Here is an 18,951-nt window from a genome sequence, read left to right as displayed (position 1 = left end):
CAAGTGACAAGAGCTCTGGCATTTCCATTTTTGGTGTTGGGTTGTCTTGCACAGTTCTGTAAATCAGACCCTCAACTTCATGAATGGAGAAATTGCGTAGGCTTTTTAACTACAGCAAGTCATTTTGTATAAAGCTAGAATGACAATTCGAGAAGTCCGTGCCACTGACATCCAGCTAGTGATCCCCCAAAATGATCTATCAAAACAAAAAAGCAGTCAAGTAGCACTTTAAAGACTAACAAAATAATTTATTAGGTGATGAGCTTTTGTGGGACAGACCCACTTCTTCAGACCATAGCCATACCAGAACAGACTCAACATGTAAGAGAAAGATGTCTGTCTGGATCTGGGCAAGTTTTTTCATGTAGTTGATGGATCTCCATTCTGAACAGCTAAATGTAAATGATCTCTTTCTCAAATGTAGGAACCAGGCAGCCCACCAGTGGATTTTTTTGCACCCACAACAGCCTCCAAAGCATGGCCAGAGTGCAGGGGAAGGAGAAATTAAAGCAGCTGAGATGCTGCTTCTGAGTGCCCTGCTTAGTTGTTTGCACCAGGTCTGCCAGTGAGGATCAGCACCATGCAGCCTCCTCAGAGGGTCCAGGTAGCACCTCTGGGGACATGAGAGGATGGCGTGCATGGTACTGGAGGTAGCTCTGGGATGCAGTGTTCAGTTGCAACAACTACTGAGGCATCTTATTACTGAGCATCACAGGGAAAGCGTTTGCCCGTGTCATCCTCAAACACCTGCAAAAACCCAAGGATCGAGTCTACCCAGAAACACAAGGTGGCTTCAGGGCTGGTTGGTCAACAATGGACATGATTTTCTTTCTGATAACTACAGGAAAAATGCAGAGAACAAGGAAAGCTGTGATTCATAGTATCTGTGGACTTAAAGGCGTTTGACACAGTCAGTAGATCAGAACTATGCAGAACATTTACCAAGATTGGCTGCCCACCGACCTTACTCAAGCTCATAACATCCTTTCACAAAAATATGAACGCAACAGTGCAATATGATGGATCTACATTGGAACCATTTGCAATGAACAGCAGAGTCAAACAAGGGTGTGTTCTTGCCCCACCCTCTTCAGCATATTCTTCTCAGTTCTACTAAATTGCACATTTCAAAACTCACACAGTGATGTATTTCTCCACACAAGATTAGATAGCTCCCTCTCCAACCTGGGAAGACTCAAGGTCAAAACAAGAGAAAGACCAAAGCTAAGAATCAAGGATACAAGCAAACACACCACAAAAAAAATTCAGCATCGATCCAAAATCCTTGGAATCTACATCATCAGATAGAAATACCTGGTGATGATTGCTATGACAGGGCATATCAACCTTCGATATTATAGGGCAAGCCATGCAAAAGAATTTAATCTTAGAAGGAAAAGCTCTCAGACTCAAGAGTTCGGAAAGACTGATGTGGTTATTGCAGTCAACCGTGCAAATCCAACATTGGACGGATAAGCCATGAGAGAAGCTGCAGACTCAAACACTGCCCACAGATCCTCATCGCCACTGGTAACCACCCTCTCTCAGGAATAAAAGGGGCCATATTACTTGAATTAATGCAAGTCGAAACAGTGAGTGGCAGGGAGCTGGGAAACTGGCGGCAGCCTAGTGCCTAGCTCCCCTCTACACTGGTCAGTTTCCTGGCTCCAAGGCATGGTGGGAAGCCAGGAACCAGGTGGCTGCCAGCTCCTAGACACTCCTGGAAGTCAGGAAACTGACCAGGGCAGCTCCAGGGGACAGTTTCCCGGCGCCTGCAAGGACCAGAGCCAGGAGCCAGACTGATGCTTGGTTTGTGGCTCCCTGCCAGACCCAGAAGCTGGAAACTGACCAGCACAGCAGCACAGGTCAGTTTCCTGGCTCCCCTGACTTGTGCAAAATTCAGCTTAGACATGGTTGCCAGGGAACACAACCTACTTGTAAGTTGGGGGTTTACTATAACGGCAAACTGACCGTTGGATATTCTTTTAGAAACAGAAAGCTGTGATGGCAAGTGTGAAAAGTCTCTGCAAACTAGATTCCCTCCCCTCAACACCTAAGAATCATTCCCAGTCTGGCCTTCTTCCGCAGAATGTCTGAGCCAACCTGGCTTACCTTAAAAAATAAAGTGTCACATTTTTAAGTCTACAGTCTGGGTAGAAGACAACAGAAGAATATTACATTCCAGGGCTCCATGAAGATGTAAGAATGATTAACAGTCTTCATTCCAAACTCCAAAGGAAATTAGGAGATAGGCAGTTCCCTTTACAAGAGTACTCAATACAGCCCTATTCCCCACCCTCGTTAATGGAAATACCTGTGATTTCAATACTGAAATGTTTCTCCTGAGCGCATTCAAAGTCCTCTTTTGGAACAATACCACACTATCTCCTTTCAGGAAATGTTGGCTGTAAAATGTTCTGAACCTGTACATGTCCTATAATTGATCAAGTGGAAGCTCAACATAAAGAAAGGGAAATTCCAGAGCAATTTGGGCATGTCTGTACTGCACAAAAAGAACCAGTAGCAGTGAATCCAAGCCCAGGTCAACTGACTTCAACTTATGCACAGGGCTAAAAACAACAGTTGCAGTTGTTCCTGCTTGGGCTGGAAAATGGGAACGTCTATGCCACTCACCATAACACATTCCCAGGCTCTCAAGACTCAGATGTATTTTGTGCAAGTGCAGACATATCCTGAATGAAGGTGGCTCATCTAACTGGAAAAACAGCATCTCCATAAGTTAGAATGGAGTGAGGATTTGTGGATTCTTTACACAGCTCTTGTCTCACTATACCATCATGGATAACTCAACTAGATATTTATGACACACTGATTGCAGTATCTGAATACACCTAGCTTCGTAATTTTTCTTTTTAACCTCGTCTTTAAAATGGAGATAATGTGTCCCAGAGTCGCAAGGCTACAGTCAGTACTGTTTGTCAAGTTTGGGATCTTCAGGTGGAAGACAATACATAAAGACTGTACCAACAATGGACTTTGCAAGCTATCACTTTGCAATATCACACGGTTATGACTAAACCAAAAATGAACAGCAGTATCGTTATAACAGAAACCTCTGACTTTGTCTCTTCCTAATATGAAAAACGGTTTAGTTGTTCATAATCATCAGTGCCATACAATAAACATACATAACAATCAAAAAGCATTCGACATGACATTAGGTGTCAACTCACATCCTACACCCAAAGAGAAAGCTTTAGGGTACTGGATAGCTAAGTGCACTGGAGTCTCACCTGTCCTAAGACACAATTCAAGTTTAATGATTCAGTTGTTCCATCTAACAGTTCACTAACTCTATTAGCAGACTGTTTCTGCCCAATTGTAAATATTACAAGAGTAGGAGGTGACAAGCCTCAAAACAGAGAGGCTGAATACAGTGAGTTGCTCATCAGCTGTGTCCAAGTCCTTAACTGTTTTACAAAGAACCAGCCCAAACAAAGTTAGTTCTGTGTTGACTTCCCTATTCCACTGATTTTGCAAATAACTCAGAATAAAAAAATCTCTTTCCAGATACGCACTGAAATCCCATCAACAACAGCTTCATACAGAATACGACAGTCAGCTATTTAAATATAGCTATATGATTACACGTAAGAGGACTATAAAACTTTGTAAACAGGAAGCCCTTTTACATCAGTTACGCTGTATTCCTATCAATATTAATTAGTAATACAAGAGACTGGACTTGAGGAGCTTACTTCCCAATGCTTTGCAAAAACCTCAAACATCAGGGAGAGAAGTAAAACTTTAAAGACATTAACCACTGAGAAAGAACTTTTTTTTTTTTTTAAATTCTGATCACTTTTCTTTTTATTATAAAGCATTTCTTTTAACCAAAGTTTCCATGAAGGACAGAGGGGATTTCTTTTTTCTACATTTAATTATAAAGTAGAATCTCAGAGTTATGAGCATCAGTGGTACAAACTGACAAGGCAAACACACCTCATTTGAAACCAGAAGCATACAAGCAGGCAAGCAGAGATCAAAATTTCCATCCACCTAAAAACAACACAAAGTACAGCAGTGTGTGAAATGTAACCTACTAAAAAAAAAAAAAAAGAGGGAATATAGCATTCTTCTTCCATGTAATAAGGTTTCAAAGTCATGTTAAGTCAATGCTCAGTTGTAAACTTCTGAAAGAACAATTATGTTTTGCTCAGCTATGAACACTTCAGAGTTACAAACTCCCTTTCCAAGATCCTCATACCTCTGGGGTTCTACTGTATTTTTGTTTAGTAAAAATGAATAATATTAATGTCTGTTTCTCATATAGCAATTTTCATCACTAGATCTCAAAACACTTCCCAGTCTTTAATGTATTTATCTTTAAACACCTTACAGGGCATTTAGAGATAAATACATTATTATGTTCATTTTACAGATTAGGGACTGAAGCACAAAGAGGCCAGTTGATCTGCTGAAGTCACACAAGAAATCCACAACAGAGCAGAGAACAGTATGTGGGAGACCCAAGTTCAAAGTCAGTGCTCAAATGCCTATTTAGAAGCCAAGTTGCCAAATGCTCTCTTTCTAGGTGGCACAGAATACAGCACAGTTGGATACATTTCCCACACACTCAACACAATATATTCCAGATAGTGAAAAGTAATTTTCCCATTCTTACAAATGTCCATCATTACTGAACTGTGTAAGTGTAAGTACCTCTTATGCTTCCATAGGAGCTCATCTTTTTACACGAATTTCACATAGAGCATTACAACACAATTAATGATATTGGGGTAGCACTCGTTTGTTCTGCTAGAAAGAAAAGAAACCCAAATCCCACCTCACATACAGGGTTCTGTTACATGGTGCCCAACAAAAAGTTTAATTCTTTATTAAGACCTTTTTATATAAAGTTTAATGTTGGTGAAAAGTATCAAACTGTAAGCTTAAGAATCTTGTCCTCTATTCCTAGAACAAGAGCAATGTAGGCAAAGCCATGCAAGTGTGGCTCCACCTCTAGAAGCACAACTTTCTGAGCCACAATGAATAGAAGATTAAGGCCATTGATACACCAGTGTTCCCTGTAAGATGAGTGCTTGGGCAGCCTTCCAGGGGAGAGTCAAATGCTGACCAGCTGATTAGAAGAATGCCCACAGCCACTGGCACTGGGAAGCATGCATTTCTGTTAGTGATGTAAAACCACACATGCCTGGATCCACAAAATAAAATTTATTCTGCCCACAGATGGAAAATATTAGAAGGAACACTGGCTGAATGTTGCAGCGTAGCACAATCTAACTTACATCAGCATACAATAAATTACATTGTTTGTGCACATCTATGCTTCACTCCATGTGTTGGTGACATGCATGCTCACTAGAAATGCCTATACTGGTGTACTGTCACCACAGGGCATCATGGAACAGCTCCTTGAAAACCAGTTACATTCAATGTAAGCAATGCAGGGTCTACGCTGATATTGCATCAGATATTGCATCAGCTTAACTACATTGACCTTGACTCCCAGTCACTCATGGAGGCGGCATTATTAAATAGGCATAACAAAGCAGTTACAATGGCAGGAGCAAAATTTAAGTATAGAGACTTCCATTGTTAAGCTGCTTTGCAATGAACTAACCCTGTAGTGCAGGCCAGATCCAAGTGCCCATAGCCATTCCAATCTGTGGCTTCTTGAGGTTTTCAGTGAGACAGACAGTACACGCATGCACATCTGCCCATTCAGACTGGACTTAAACTGACATCATACAGGCTGGCAGACAACCATTACATGAAAAGAAAAGGTTGGGGAGGTAATAGTATCTTTTATTTGGCCTACTTCTGTTGGTGAGAGAAAAGGTTTTGAGTTACACAGACCTCTTCTTCAGAGACCTAAAGAACAACTCTAGCTTAAAAGCTTGTCTCTCTCTCTAACAAAAATAGGTCCAATAAACGATCTGGGAGTTATAGTGGACGAAAAGCTGGACATGAGTCAACAGTGTGCTGTTGTAGCCAAGAAAGCTAATGGCATATTAGGTTGCATCAATAGGAGCATTGCTGGTAGATCCAGAGAAGTGATTATTCCTCTTTATTCGGCTTTGGTGAGGCTGCATCTGGAGTACTGTGTCCAGTTCTGGGCCCCCAGTTATAGGAAGGATGTGGATACACAGGAGAGGGTCCAGCGGAGGGCATCCAAAATAATGAGGGGGCTGGAGCATATGACTTATGAAGAAAGGCTGAGGGAATTGGGACTGTTTAGTCTGCAGAAGAGAAGACTGAGGTGGGGACTTGATAACAGCTCTTCAACTTACTGAAGGGAGGCTGCAAAGAGGCTGTTCACAGTGGTCATGGATGGCAGAACATGGAACAATGGTCTCAAGTTGTGGTTGGAAAGGTCCATGTTGAACATTAGGAAAAATTTTTTTTTACTAGGAGGGTGATGAAGGATTGGAATGGTCCACCCAGGGAAGTAGTGGAGTCTCCATCCCTGGAGGTGTTTAAGTCTTGCTTCGACAAAGCCCTGGCGGGGCTGATCTGATGGGTTTGGTCCTGCTTAGAGCAGGGGGCTGGACTCAATGGCTTTTTTAGCTCTCTTCCAGCTCTATTGTTCTATGATTCTATAAGATATTACCTCACCCACCCTATCTTGACAATATCTTAGGACCAACATGACTACAGCACTGCAAACATTGTATGGGTCCCTATGAACATAGGTTGGACAAACTAGCACTTAAAAGCTGCTTCTCCCATTACAAGTCTCTGAACTATCCAGTACCACCAGCTAAACAGCTTTTAAAGTACAGTTCTTGTTCAGCCTGTCTTCTAGAAGTAGAAGCAATGATGACTTCAGGGGTGTGATTCATGTCCTCCTAAGCTATTGAACTTCCCAGTTAATCTATTACTCCTATGATGCCAGAGTTGCTGATAGTACAACTAAAAGCAAACCATTAGTCACACATTATTGTTCTAAGCCTAATCATAAAGCGGTAGATGCAGTATAGCATTTCAAGACTCCTGTATTTTATATTACACATGTAATGATCCTGAATAAAGTAGGCAGCTTCTTCAAGTAAAACAGTAAAATCAACTCCAACTAGCATGTGTACAGACAATCCTTTTAAAGTTCACATAGTTCATAGACATGGACTCTCTCAGATAATACACAATAGAAGCAACTACTTAGAACCCGGGATGTTAAACAGTTAACTATCAAGCACAGTGGTAAGCAGGAAGCCTACCTGCAGTGGGCCCACAGGCTACATGCAATTCACCTGGCTGCCAGATGCTTGTTTCCCTATATGACCACAAGTATGGCTACTCAGAGTTCTCACTGACTGTGGTTCAGTGTTCTTGTTCAATGGGAGCTTCAGGAAGCGGTGTGAGCCAAGCCACCGCTTCCTGCAACTCCCATTGGTTGGGAATGGTGAACAGTGGCCAACAGGAGCTGCATGCAGCTGAACCTGCAGACATGAAGGTAAACAAAGAGTCTGGCAGCCCACCAGGGGCCAACCCTAGTGAACTGTGTCCAGCCAGTGGGCCTAAATTCCCTCTATGCTGTGCAGCCATGCATCTTCCCCTTAAATCCCATGCAGAAACTCAGGGCTGCAGCAGGGAGACCTCTCACCAAAAGCCCTGGAGTTGCCAGGGCAAGTGCGGAGGAGCCCTTCCCCACTGGTCCCAGAACTGAGCTGCCAAGGCCAGGAGAAAGGGGCCTCTCCTCACCACCCCCAACGAGAAGCCTCCCAAGTAAGCCTGAGCCCCAAACCCATCCCACCTTGAGGCCCACTGCACCAGGCCTGAGCACCCTCCTACACCCTAAACCCCACATCCCCAGGCCCAGAGCCTGTACCCCTCCTGCACACAAACACCCAAACCAGAACTCCTCCCCAAACCTTTAATCCTTCTCCTGCACTTCAAACCCCTCATCCCTGACCCTACCCCAAAGCCCACACCCTCAGCTCAAAGCCTATACTCCCACCTGTACCCCAAACTCCAGCCTGGAGTCCCTCTCCACAACTGTAGCCCCCTCCTCCACCACAAACCCCTCACATCTCCAGCCTGACCCCAGAGCCAGAACCCCCGCAACTGGAGCCCTCGAACCAAAACCCTCTGTGTCACACCCGAGCGCCTCAACCCCAGCCAGAGCCCTCGAACCCACTCAACCCTTTAGCCCCATTCCAACCACATGAATTTCATTATATGCACTATTATGAAGGTTGCACATCACCTCTGTATTGTACTACCCGCAACACTGGTGCACATAAGAAAATTCATTTAGCTCAGGGGTGGGAAAGATTACAGGGAACACTGCCACAGGCTGCCTATTGCCAAACCCTGGGCCTACCAGTATGCTTTACTAGTTAACCGGCTCTTGTTCACGAACTCCATCTGTGGTTCCCACACCACAGCAGAGCAGCTCCAACCACAGAGAACCTCCCACATCTATGGCTGGGCAGGACAGCAGGTTGGACAGCAAGACCAAAGGTAAAACAATTAACCAGTTAAGCACTATTGTTTAACCAGTTAACCGTTTTAACATTCCTATTTAGTTTAACTCAAAAGTGCTTTAAAATAAGACAAAAGCCCACCAATGCTGGCTTCTGTCAGAAGACCCTCTTCTCTCAAGAATGCATTGACTGCAACTGATCACTAAGGACCCAAAACTTAGGCATGTATTCAAACACTATATACTCAAACACTGAACACTCAGACTATGTCAGAGGACTTTGGCACTAAGCAATCCAATAACATTCCATAGAAGATTATCTTAAGTGGTTCACATGGAGATACTGTGTGCTCAATCAACTGCAATTCCAGAGACAGATTAGACAGCATGTTCTGTAAAACTAGTGATGTTTTCTTCCCCACGAATCATGGGTAGGCAGATATAAACCAAAGGGATGAAAACCAAATAGTCCTGTCATGATACAGAGAAACTCTTTTAAAGCAAAACAGTTATTTTATTGTTCTCAGATAAGCTTGCTCTTTTCGTATAAATCTCTCCCTAAATACATGTCTCACAGAGTTTTTCTGTTATGGTCCCTCCACGAGTTCTTTAAAACACACACACGCGCAGGCGCAGACACACACACACACACACACACACACACACACACACACTTACTTCTGTCTGTGTCTGAGCAACAATGTCAGATCTTTAGGGTAGGGATCCTGTCCAACAGTAGGAGATGATCAAGGCCATGGAAACTCATCTGAAGAGAGATCATAACAGGGATCATTTGTTTAACAAACAATAAAAAAGTTAATACTCAGTGAAAGTATATTAAATAACCAGTATGGTAGAGAGGACATTTGCAATCTCTTGTTTTTCCTCATAACTAAATTTGGCAGAATTTGCAGGGGTGGAGATTACAACTGACATATACAGTATTGTTTTTGAAGTTTTTTTCTGTTTTACCAGTTGTACCAAATCATTGGTTTAAAAGTTTTTTTTTATATATTTATCAATTTAAATGTTCAGAGTTGCAGGAAGCTTCATGGAAAACAGATAATGGAGGGGACTGCCAAAAAATGTAATGACAGCAGATGTTAAGACCGCAAAAAAGCAAAGCTTTGTAACTATTTAAAAAGCCAAACACACACACACACGTGCGTGCACACTTGTCATCATGTCAAAAAATACAAAAACAGTATCCTTAAATTGAACACAAGTTCTCAAGCCCCCTTACTTTACCTGTCTTTAATTGTTGGCAAAATACGTTTGTCTTTGGTTTACATGCATACAGAAACTAATATTTACCAATATTTACCAGTAAAACATTAACACTTCCAAGACTACTCATTATGTAAAGGACAATCGATTATATTAAAAAGGTGGAGAATTCAAACTCAATAAAAGGAAACATTTGTCAAATATCTCCCTGCCCTCCCCGCCACACTTTTCCTTTAAATAACTGTGGAACTCACTACCACAGGAAGTTGCCCAGAGCTTAAGATTCAAAAGAAGACTGGATATTACAGAAAGAGCTATAATTAACTATGAATTTTGTGAAGGATGATAACCTCATGTTCAGAATGTAAATCATTCTCTAACCATCAAAGATCAGAATGAAATCTTATGTGGGCAAATTACTCCATTTGCCTACTGTTGGATTCTTGCACCTGTCTCTAAATCCTCTGGTAGCTAGGGTACTGGACTAAAGATACTTGGGTCTGATCCAGTATGCACAAAAACAACAAGAAGTCCTGTGGCACCTTATAGACTAACAGATATTTTGGAACATAAGCTTTCATGAGCAAAGACCCGCTGCATCAGATGGGGGGGGTCTTTCTTTGCTCATGAAAGCTTACGTTCCAAAATATCTGTTCGTCTATAAGGTGCCACAGGACTTCTTGTTGTTTTTGAAGATTGAGACTAACTCAGCCACCTCTCTGATACTTGATCCAGTATAATAATTCCTATGTTCCTCACTATAAACTCTACTTCTTGGATTAAGAGCAAACTCTTTCAGCACCATATGATGGATGATTATGACTAGAACTGGGCAGGAAACAGTCCTCCAATCCTATGGGATGTTCAGATTTCCAAAATCTTTCTGATCCTCCTTCAAACAAAAACATTTTCCAATGAAAAACAGAGCACATCAGAGACCCACCTCAGAACAGCCAACAGCCCACTGTTTGGGGCAGTTCTCTGGAATGTGGGAGACCCAGCATCAATTCCCTGCTCTATACTCTTCTACGTATCCCAAAACAATCTCAATATCCTGTTGACAATGTCCCACTTGGTGTAAATAAATACAAAATCTATAGAGGCTTGAGTTTGGGTTTCCCACCATGGACCAAGAGAAGCTTTTCCCAACTAACCTTTTGTAGAAACTACTACATTCCCACAAAAGCTTCTGGTTTTGATGGAAAAATATTCTCAATAAGATCTAATTATAATTTCTTCCACAAGATCTTTAAAGGTACAATCACAATTTCTAAAAATGCAGTAAGACTTTTCTACCCCTTCAACTACAAGATGAGAGATTTCTTTTTAAAGAAAAAAGTTTAAGTACTTTAACAGCAAGCACTTTCCTTTGAAAATAGATTTGATCTTTAAATTGAAACCAATGTCATCTTATAATAAAAGGGAAACTGATATATTACTTCATTACTTATGCTAGTAACACTACCTGATTTTTTTTTGTGGGGGGTGGAAGGAGACACCAATTTAATTTTCTCCTTTAATTTTGTGTTTCACTTAGTTCAGACACAATTAAGTCCAGACATTTTCACTTTTGTTTCTAGTTACTTTCACTTCAACATATTTATAAATTAGTGTTCTGTGGATTTATATCACAATTTTTTTTGCTTGGATATAAATAAGAATTTTAAAACCCTGAATGTTTCTTTTAAATAGAATTCTTTTAAACAAAACCTCAACTTTGGGATTGCTGTCAGAGTTTGGCAATATTCACTTGTTAGTGACAAAACACAGCACAAGAGAAGTGCCATTTAAACTCTGGAAACAATTTTTATAACCATGTCAGGTCTGATAGTCAGAAGAAGTGGGTTTTCTTGCTGTGTGTCAGACTTGTGAAAATAGGAGCAAGACTTAATTTCTCTGTACCATAGCTACAGGACGATTCTTACAAGGTTTAATTAGCTGACATAAATACTCTGAAAACCTCTCTTAGGAGACCTACAGAACTAAACATATTTCGTTGTATTTTCTTGCAATTACTATGATGTAATAATTTTTCAAAGATAAGTGAACCACACAGTAAAGCAGTTTTAAACACCTTCAAACAGAGATGGGGAACGTTTTTCAATTGACGACCAGGAGAGAAAAAAGCAAGTTGAAGGCCACACACAGTCCCACAAGAGAGGGAGAAGTACAGAGGCTTTTGGCTCCAGCATGGTGCCAAAAATTAGGGGGTTCAGGATGTAGGAAGGGACTCGAGGTTGGTACAGAGGGCTGGGGTCTGAGAGAGAGTTAGGGTGTAGGAAGCAACTCAGACTCTGCTGGTTCCAGGCCTGCACGGCTCTGGGAAGCTGTCAGCACTTCCAAGCAACCCAGGGATGGGGGCTGTGGAGGTGGGTCCACATGCTGCCCTTGCCTGGAGGTGTCACCCCCACAGCAGCCATTTGCCCTGGTTCCAACAGGTCAGCACCTGCAGGTGAAGACAGCATGCGGAACTTCCCTAATCAACCTGCCAGCACTTACATCTCCAACCCGGGAGAGGAGAAGGGGAAACACTACACCAAGGCTCAGTGCTTTAACCCCATGGTGCAGAGATTTGCTGTGGGCCAGATGAAATTAGGCAGCAGCTATCTTAAAATGGAAGATTTGAAAGAAAGACAACATTTAAACACAGATTCACCACATTCTCACCAACATCCCCATGCTTTCTCTGATTTGACACCTTCCAAATGGAAAAAATTCCCAGCAAAATCCATATAGCCATCAACTTATCCTTTTTCCAGTCTCTTCATAAGACTTCTCTCTGTCATGATGCCTGGAGACCACTACAGTATGAAAATGACTAAGCATTTGTTAAGCCAGGTATACCGCCTATTTTTAATACATATGCCTTTTTTAATGTTGCTTGTTTTCTCTCACCCCATTTGTCTGTTCCATCCACCTGCTAGGTCTTGTTACAAACCTACATTATGCTCTTGCTGTGCAGAAACTGACACTCAGGGGCTTGGTCTGGGCCAGCTAACTCAACTGCTTTAATAACCATCAACATTTCAAAGGTGGCAGTCAGCACCTAGGCATCAGTCATCAATTCACAGGTAAATAACACAGGGAGGGAGTACCATTCTCTCTTATAGTGTAGCCTCCTTCAACTCAAGTGCCTCAAGGATATTAAGAGCATTCAGCTAAATAGAGTAAGAAAAAACAGTGACTAGAGAGCAGCTCATGCTGGGTGAAGCGACTGACTTAGAAAAAGGAATGTTCACTTGACTACACTCAACTGTGTCAGCACTGGGAGAATCCTACAAGTCAAGGTGAGGCCCTTTCTGCAATCTGTCCTGGAAGCTAAGGACACAGAAAATGACAGCAGGCTTGAAAGAGTAAGCAACAGAGAATGGAAATGGAGAAGGGTTCCCCCAACCAGAACAGTTAAGAGTGTGGTAGCCATAGGAAGCTAGAGGTGTGCCTTTGACAAGGAATGAATAAATTCCCCAGTACCCCAAGAAAGAAACTATCCTCACTGTCCACTAAGAGGGGATCCCTGGAAAAGAATCAGAAAAGGCTAAAAATCTCTAGTTGTTATGAGGGGAGAGAGATATAGGAGAATGTGTGTTTAACTCATATTCCCTACTAAAGCCACCAGTAGGGGCTGCATATGGTATACAAAGGCAAGAGTAGTAAAGAAAATGAGGCTCTCCACAAAGTACAAGATGCTAGAGGGAACCGGGGCTGCAGTGGAGTACTAACAAACCATGGTCAGAAGGGGGACATGACAGGGTCAGCATGCAGGAGAAGCAGGAGAATAACAGTGAGGCTGCACTCTGGATATAGGGGAGGTGTGAGGCTCGTAAAAAAGTGAGAGGTAACAAAGGCTCTTACTGAAGATCATGGGGCTGAGGGGAGAGATTGAGAGCAACCAAGGTTCCCTGCTAAATGTATACGAGGAGCAGGGAGAAAGGGACGACGGCAGGTGGAAGGAACAGGGGCTCAGGGTCAGGAAGGAAGGCAATTAGTAGGGTGGGGGCGGGGAAGAGAACAGAGGCTCCCCTCTGAGGAACAGGAAGGGGGCAACAAAGGCTCCCCGCTCAGGATCGCGGACAAAAGGCTGTAGCCGGATGGGCAGGGGAACAGGGGCTCCCCGCTAAGGATCGTGGACAGACCGGCGGGAGGAGCTAGCCGAGCAGGACAGGGTCTGCTCGCTTGGAATGGAGGAACGGGGGCATACGGAAGTACCCGGCAGGGGGAACAGGGGTTCCCCACTTAGGATGGGTGGGGTGGGGCAGGGTGAGCTAACCGGGCCGTTGAGTCAGAGGCTCCCAGCTGGGGGGCGGGGCAGGGCAGAGGGAAGTAACCGGCCAGAGGGGACAGGGACTCCCTGAGGCGAGCGGGGGAGGTAGCCGATCAGGCACGGAGACAAGGGCTGCCCACACAGGATCGGGTGAACTAGCCGGCGGGGAGGGACAAGAGCTCCCCGCTTAGGATGGGGGGCCTGGGGAGGAGGGGGAAGGTAGCCGGGCGGGCTGGGAGACGGGCTCCACCATCGGGACACGAAACTGCCCAGGGCCCCGCACTCACCTGAACAGCGCCTCAGGCCCCGCCAACGGCTCCTGCTGTCGCGCTCAGCCTCACCCCTCCCCTAGAAAACCCGAGCGACGGGACGACGCCATCTTGTGTTTCTGACAGAGCACCTCCCCTACGCCGACGTACGACGTTCCTTCGCGGGGCGTTTCACCTCCCCGACCAATCGGAGGCGAGGACGCGCGCTGACGTTATCCCGCTCGAAGAGGGGTGCGAAGAAGGGGAGCGGGGCGTGGACGTGGCTGCGTCAGGGGCGGGGCCTGGGTGCCTGCGGCGCTGCTGAGGTGCGAGGCGAGTGCCCTTCCCGCCCACTAACCAGAGCGCGAGCAGCTGTTGGTCTGTCGCGTTAGGTCCGGGGGCCTCTCCTTGTCCCGCTCACCAGGTGGGGAGTGGGGGAACTGCCCCACCAGCAGCGTACCCTGGGGTCGTGGGGACACAGATGGCTTGTGCCCGGTGCGCCCTCAGCATCTGGTCCCAGCTCTGCCCCTTGGCTCCTCTGTGCCTCAGTTTTCCATTCTGTAAAACGGGGCTGATGAGACTGATCCCGCTGGAGATGCGTTGAGGGCCGCAGCTAAAGAAGGTGTAGGGCAGAGTGAGGTGTTTGCCCCACCCCACAGCTGGAGGTAGTCTGTAATGTGTTTATCTTCTCGGGTCCCTGGTAAGATAGATCTCCAGGTAGGGCACTAAGGTAGCAAGACTAAGCAAGTTACACACGGCCCTCACAGAAGTGTGTTGAACTTTTGTTAATATTCCTGGGGCAAAACTGTGGAGTAGAAATTGGGAAACTTAAACTGGATATCCCCTATTGAGGGAAGCATACTCATTTTGACAGAATTAGTGTTGCCCCTTCAGGGCAAGGGTTCGCTATATGCCCAATATGCTCACTATCTGGGCTAGAAAAAGCTCTAATGTTGACCAAACTTTCAGAAAAAGGCTGTGACAGAACAAGGAATCAAACACAGGTCTGCAGCTAGGGCCAATAGACAATCTTTTCTCTGTTAATTGTGAAGGTACGAAAGCATAAGGGTGGTTTATCATTTTGTTTTGTTCATGCTTAGGTGTTTTTGGCTGCAGTTTTCATCTTGGCTTCTCCCTGCAAATTTCTACCTAATGCTTCTCTTTTTTTATAGGATAAAAAAAGGCTCTTTTAAATCAAGAATATATTCTCTGACTTCATGTGACTCTGGGCAAGGGGTCAACAACCAGGAGTGGCACATGAGCTAATTTTCATCGGCACATGAGGTGGGAGCTCAGCACCGCCCCTCTTTCCCCATGCAGCCAGGAGCTTGCTCAAAGCCATGTCTCCTGTAGATTAACAAAAGCCCAGCTGATGTTACCAGCTACCACATAAATGGTAAAGCTCTGCATCTTTATTTATTTATTAATGAAGTTGTTGTAATTATGACTATTAATGACTTTAAAAAGTATGACTGGCACTCAGACTGTACACAGCGGTTAAAAGGTCAAATTTTGACATTCTGCTTTGGAAAGGCCTGCCCTGGTTCTAAGCAGTCAAAGGTTTCAGAGACTCAGGAACTGTTCTTGCAGTCTATTTGAATGGGACCCATCTCTGCATTCTCTATTCTGTTGCACTTTCACTTTCAAACCTGCTGTACAGAAAGACCTGAGATTCTGGAGACTTGTATAACAGTGTCAGAAATCCCACACAGGCCTGAGGTTTAGTAGTACATGGGTCTCACAAGCCTGGTTAGGTGGTACGAAGTTCTGTGTTACCATCCATTTTCTCCTCTGGCATCCGAAAGAGAAATTTAGAAAATTGAGTTTCTCTCATTTATTATTCCAGTTTTCACCTTCGTAAATAGCATGGGGAAAAACGTGCAGGTTCATGTGTTTCAGATATTCATGCAATATAGCTAATAAAAATATTCCACATATTCTTTCAATAACTTAGAATGAGAGGCCTTGCCAATGGGATGGTGGAGGTCAAAAGGCATCAGTAATCCCTGATCTTGTAATGAGATAACTCAGTAATCTGAGCATTGGCCTCCTTAAACTAAGGGTTGTGAGCTCAAGCCTGGAAGAAGCTATTTGGGATCTGGGGCAAAGAGATTAAAAAAATGTAAAACAAAAATCTGTCAGGGATGGTGCTTTGTCCTGCTGAGAAGGCAGGGGACTGGACATGATAACCTCTTGAGGTTCCTTACCCTTACAGTTCTGCAAGATATATGACCCCTGCATGCACACATTGATTTTAGCAGGGCTCTGTCCTGGGATCAGGGTTTGTTCTGGTGGAATTTTGGCCAAAGCACTGCAAGGTTAAATGGATGCAGCTGTATGGACTGTTGTAGCCATGTCAGTGCCAGGATATGAGAGAGACAAGGTGCATAAGGTTATATATTTTATTATACTAGCTTCTGTTGGTGACAGTGCCAAACCTTTGAGTTTAAACAGAGCACTTCAAGTTTGAAACGTACACAGATTATCACAGCCAAACACAACAGTGAAACAGATTGTTTAGCATAAGTGTTAGCCCATATTATTGGATCTGAGATGTGAGTAAAGGAAGAATGGTGTGGGTTAATGTCTACAGATTCTCCCATGAGAGATCAGTCAGACACTTTAGCTGTATTGTATGTGTTACAACCAACAGTAATGCTTCCATAGGCTAATGAGCAATAAATAAGTATGTGTTGAGTGAAGAATGTGTATCAGCCTCTGAAAACAGATCTATTCTGTAGCTTTGATCCACCAATATGCCCTTTATGATACCCCAGGCATAGTGGTGTCAGTTCATTTTCTCTGGCCCTCAGGATGATGCAACTGCCCTTCCGTCTCTCACCCCAGTGTACGCATGGGGACTGTCAGACTAATGGTTGTCCTTGCCCTCTGTGGACCTGAAGCAAGTGCCAGAAGTTCAAAAAAAAAAAAAAAAAAAAGGCAAATGAGGAATGCAGCTGGGCTGCAGCCTCTCCTGCCTGAAATTTGCAGGGGGACAGTATCTTATACTGTGATTTATCATATGTAAAGGAAAAATAGAGGGTCTGAGATTTGTATTATCAGTTCAGCAAAACCTCAGAATCAGAATATCAGAGGTAGAGAAGTTGCCTATGTAACATATAAAATAATTGAGATCTCTCTTAAGGCCTAATTTAAATGTGTTGAATTTGCAAATGAATCCCAATTCAAATGTCTCCCTCTGTAATCTTGTGGTAAGATTGGATATTTGCAGAAAAGGAACATATCCTACTTATCTTAATTTGCTTCATCTACTGGTCCTAGGAGTGACATCTAACCCCTTTTTTACATCCATCTCCTCCCCCACACCTCCCTGCTGTATAAACCCTGGAGTTTAATTGTCTGCTCCAATGATCTGAAAGAGTGGATCTTACCCACAGAAGCTCATGACCTAATAAATGTGTTAGTCTTTAAGATGCTACAAAACTACTTGTTTATGAAGCTACAGACTAATAGGGCTATCCCTTTGAGACTATTTTCATTAACTTGTCTTCTTAGGCTCTGTGATGGGGTGTCCACCCACACAAAATTTAGATAGGAGAAGGATGTAGGGGAGTAGGGATTTAATTAGAAAAGGCCCAGTTGGGCATGAATAGGTGGGGCCTATATAAGTCAGGAAGCTGTCATCAGAAAGGACAGCTGGGAGGGGGTGATACTAGTAGCGAATACACACATCACAAGCCTCAGGCTTGGAAAGATTTATGCATAGGCTAATTTTAAGCACATGAATAGCCCCATAGAAGTTAGGTGGTCCCACTGAACATACAGATCTGAAGAAGTGGGTCTGCTCCACAGGAGCTCATCACCTAACAAATTATTTTGTTAGTCTTTATAGTGCTATGACTGCTTTTTTGTTTTGCGGATCTTGTCACCTATAAAGACAATTGATTATGAGAACAAAGGAGGTAGAAAACAGAGGTCTTGAGTCATCCTGTGGTCCAGATATTGTGACCTTTTCAATATTATCTCCAAAAGAGCCAATTTGCAGATGAATATGGGCCGTTGATGAATCACACCCATAGAAAAGGAACAATAGCATCACCACCATATCTGCTTCTACTATGGTGACTCAGGTCACTTGATATCTGTCTGCCCCATATGAACTCCAAGGCATCAGGGGAAAGAGCTTCCCTGCATGAGCCCTGACTGGAACACATACAGAGCCCCACCTAAGGGCACCTCACTTGCAGGTCTGTGACCAGTTATATGTATCTGCAGCACCCCTACAAAATCACGTCCTAATGGTCCTTTTCAACTGAGACACAGCAGACTGCTTTATAGGTGCAGTGGCAACTTGCATAGTGCAGATTGCCCTGCAATGCAAGGCCACTCCTGACTTTTCAGAAGGTAAAATCGGAAAAGAACAAGTTAAAAGTTACTTAAACAAGTAGGATGTCTTCAAATCGCTATGTCTTCAAATCGCTTCAAAAATGTATCCAGAAAACTCAAAGAGCTGACTGAGGAGGTATTTAAGCCATTAGCTATTATCTTTGGACAGTTATGCAAGATGGGAGAGATTCCAGAAGGCTTTTGCAAAAGGCAAATATAGTGCCCATGTATAAAAAAGAAAATAAGGACAATCTGGGAAACTACAGACCAGTCAGCTTAACTTCTGTACTCAGAAAGTTAATAGAGCAAATAATTAAGGACTCTATTTGCAAACATCTAGAAGATGACAAGGTGATAAATAATAGTTAGGATGGATTTGGAAAAAATAAATAATGTCAAACTAACCTGATAGCTTTCTTTGATAGAATAACAAGACTTTTGGATATGTGGGAATTGGT

General features: G+C 43.5%; 1 protein-coding gene across 1 annotated transcript in view; it reads right to left on the bottom strand.

Moving 5' to 3' along the window:
• The window catches only part of UBAP1 (ubiquitin associated protein 1), a 71,007-nt gene extending 56,704 nt beyond the window's left edge, over positions 1-14,303 (bottom strand). The window contains exons 1-2 of the mRNA XM_074995851.1: positions 14,186-14,303; positions 9,089-9,176 (exon numbers count right to left, since the gene is read on the bottom strand). The gene's annotated coding sequence lies outside the window, so the exon portion shown is untranslated. The remainder of the gene's footprint in view (positions 1-9,088; positions 9,177-14,185) is intronic.
• Between the last annotated feature and the right edge of the window lie 4,648 nt (positions 14,304-18,951).

Source organism: Carettochelys insculpta, chromosome 5, assembly GCF_033958435.1.
Source record: "Carettochelys insculpta isolate YL-2023 chromosome 5, ASM3395843v1, whole genome shotgun sequence".
Classification (NCBI taxonomy): domain Eukaryota; kingdom Metazoa; phylum Chordata; order Testudines; family Carettochelyidae; genus Carettochelys; species Carettochelys insculpta.
Note: the sequence above shows the minus strand (reverse complement) of the source record. Positions and strands in the feature narration are given on the sequence as shown.